The sequence below is a fragment of the Macaca mulatta genome, chromosome 9 (genome assembly GCF_049350105.2).
Source record: "Macaca mulatta isolate MMU2019108-1 chromosome 9, T2T-MMU8v2.0, whole genome shotgun sequence".
Taxonomy (NCBI): Eukaryota; Metazoa; Chordata; class Mammalia; order Primates; family Cercopithecidae; genus Macaca; species Macaca mulatta.
The window spans coordinates 112,083,342-112,086,746 of NC_133414.1; the positions used below are offsets into that span (position 1 = coordinate 112,083,342).

A 3,405-nucleotide genomic window follows, 5' to 3' on the forward strand; every position below is an offset into this window, starting at 1 on the left:
AAAATGTGTAAACAGGCTGTAACCTTACTATTGTACCAATCTTTGAGTTTTGACCAATCAAAGGTGGCCAACTGTTCAAACTGTGTTCAAATAAGGCAAACATCAAACTATATCCAATCCAGCTGCTTCTGTACATCACTTCTGTTTTATGTACATCACTTTCCTTTTTCTGTCCATAAAATTTAGACCACACAACAGCGCCAGAGTCTCCCTGAACTTATTCTGGTTTGGGTGTTACCTGGTTCACAAATCATTCTTTGCTCAATTAAAAATTGTTAAATTTAATCTGTCTAAGGTGTTTTTTTGTTTGTTTTGGTTTTTTTTTTTTTTTGAAATAACAGAAAATGTAGGTTTTTCTTTTTCTTTTCTTTTTCTTTGAGACTCAGTCTCGTTCTACGGCCCCGGCTGGAGTGCAGCGGCGCGATCTTGGCTCACTGCAGCCTCCGCCTCCCAGGTTCAAGCAATTCTCGTGCCTCAGCTTCCCTAGTAGCTGGGATAACAGGCACGAGGCACCATACCTGGCTAATTTTTGTATTTTTAGTAGAGACAGGATTTCACCATGTTGGCCAGGCTGGTCTTAAACTCCTCACCTCATGATATGCCCGCCTCAGCCTCCCAGAGTGCTGGGATTACAGGCGTGAGCCACTGCACCTGGCCAAGGTTTTTCTTTTTTTTTTTTTTTTTTTTTTTTTTTGAGACGGAGTCTCGCTCTGTCGCCCAGGCTGGAGTGCAGTGGCCGGATCTCAGCTCACTGCAAGCTCCGCCTCCCGGGTTCACGCCATTCTCCTGCCTCAGCCTCCCGAGTAGCTGGGACTACAGGTGCCCGCCACCTCGCCCGGCTAGTTTTTTGTATTTTTTTAGTAGAGACGGGGTTTCACCGTGTTAGCCAGGATGGTCTCGATCTCCCGACCTCGTGATCCGCCCGTCTCGGCCTCCCAAAGTGCTGGGATTACAGGCTTGAGCCACCGCGCCCGGCCTTTTTTTTTTTTTCATATTTAAATCCATATTTATTAAATAGCCCTTGTTTTTCATTCAGGAGATACCAGAAGGGTCCAGGTCCTGGTGCACAGCAAAGCTTCTCATTCTGGAAGCAGAGAACCTGGCACCCAAACCTAGGGCCAGAGGTCTGTCAGACCCATAGGCCAGGCCCAGAACTGGAAATTCCTGACTCCTTCCAGAAGGGCAGCAAACAAGGTTTCAAACTTGCTCAATTAAGGTGCCAAGACTTGCATTCAAATTCAGCTCCACTCATCAGCAGATGTATTAACACAGGCAGGCCTCATCCCTGCACAGGTTCCAAGGAACAGCCTAGCAGCCACTGAAGGTATCTTCTCTCAGGTCAGGTCCCCTCTAGCTCCGGCATCTCAGGATTGCTGCTGTAGAAACACTGAGGGATGGCAGGTACTCTTGTGCCATGTGCTGGGTCAGGGACACAGAGTGGAGCCACTGGTGAGAGGTGGCTGTCAGGAACTGGCAGCTAACAAGGTCGCCTCCCAGTTTCATGGACAAAGATTGCTTGAACACGAGACTCAAGGAGGGACCTCAGCAGGCCTGGGGTGTTCAGCAACTGTTCCTGGCCTAACACCAAGACAAGAACTTGAAGGCATCCATCTCCTTCCCACCGGCTTCTATATTCCACTCAGGCTGCAGGATGAGAGAGGCCTGGCATCAAACCCTGATCTGCTGGTTTGTGGCTGGGCAACCCTGGACACATAATTCTGACCTTGGGCCCCTCATGTGTACTGAATTTAAACACAACCTCATGGTGATACCTCAAATATTTAAAACAAGAATTAAGAGGTCTGGGTAAAATAGGTGTTCAACATTAGCACCTTCCTCTTCCATGAGTTTTTCCTTTAAGATGAGTACACATTGACCTCACCCTCCACTAGCTCCTGGGGCACTCAGCCCCTCTGCAGAACTGAGACTTTGGTTCTCTTTGCTTTGCCTTGTAAATATCCTGTTCATGAGTCTCTCAGGGCAGGACTCTTCCCTGTTATTCCTCTCCACTGTTTCAACTCCTACCCTTACCACCTCTCTTGGCTTCATTCTCAACTTTTAAAAGACTTTTGCTTTAAGTGTATAATAAAATAAAATTTGTACTGAGCCTGGAGCATAGCAAACACTCAGAATTCCCTTTACCTTTCACACTAGCATCGTCCAAAACAACTTCCACAGCGACAGAAATGCCCTCTAATCAGTGCGGCCCAATATGGTAGCCACTGGCCACCTGTGGCTACTGACCGCCTGAAATGTGGTTAGTGTGAAAATTAAATTTAATTTAATCATGCATGCCAAGTGGCTGCCACATTAGATGGGGCAGATCCATACAAGGCCCAGCTCTATACAAGACACCAGATCCAGGAGGGAGCCAGTCATTGTCTGAAATTTCTATAACCTTGCTCTGGATGGAGCAGGGCAAGGCCTCAAACCGTTTCAAAACTGTTCTAGCAAGCACTTAAGGTTTTTCTTAATTAAGAAACCTTTTTTTAATTGAGACGAGGTCTATGTTGCCAAGGTTGGTCTTGAACTCGTGAACTTATCCTGACTCGGCCTCCCAAAGCACTGGAATTACAGGTGTGAGCCACTACACTTGACCTGTCTAAGGTTTTTCTTTTAATAGATCACAATATCACACTGTGAATTCATTTCCTGGATCTTTAACAGAAATAAACTTGATTCCATTGTATTGAGACATTACCATTTTTGAAATTTTGTTTTGTATTCACTTGCGCCTTGTGTATTCCCAAAAGGCTAATCAGAAACTCAAAAGAATGCAACCATTTGTCTTTATCTACCTATTACCTGGAAGACCCCTCCCCACTTTGAGTTGTCCTACCTTTCCGGACCAAACCAATGTATATCTTACATATGTTGATTCATGTCTCATGTCTCCCTGAAAAATATAAAACCAAGCTGTGTCCTGACTACCTTGGCAAATGTCGTCAGGATCTCCTGAGGCTGTCATGGTCACGTCCTTAACTGTGACAAGATAAACTTTCTAAATTGATTAAGACTTGTCTGACATACTCCTGGTTTACACATGCTATCTCATATTTACGGATTCCACCCGCTTGCATGGAAGGGGAATTATACAAGTGCAAGGGGCATTGAAAGACATGAGAATTCTGCATACCAGTTTCTAATTTAAAAAATAGATACGCAAAACTATTACCACTAGATAAAAGAAGAAAAATAGTGAAAGAGGTCAGAAGGAGAAAAAATGTGAAAGTAATATTGGAGATTGTGCACTCAGTTCATATGTGTAATACGTTTCCTTTTTTTTTTTTTTTTGTGGTGGTATTTTTTTTTTTTTTTTTTTTTTTTTGAGACGGAGTCTCGCTGTGTCGCCCAGGCTGGAGTGCAGTGGCCGGATCTCAGCTCACTGCAAGCTCTGCCTCCTGG

At 44.7% G+C, this 3,405-nt stretch overlaps 1 non-coding gene across 1 annotated transcript; it reads right to left on the bottom strand.

Moving 5' to 3' along the window:
• Positions 1-2,376: 2,376 nt before the first annotated feature.
• LOC114670219 (small nucleolar RNA SNORA9) lies at positions 2,377-2,516 on the bottom strand. Its single transcript, XR_003719701.1, has one exon. It is a non-coding gene; the product is annotated as a small nucleolar RNA SNORA9 (small nucleolar RNA).
• Positions 2,517-3,405: the final 889 nt, after the last annotated feature.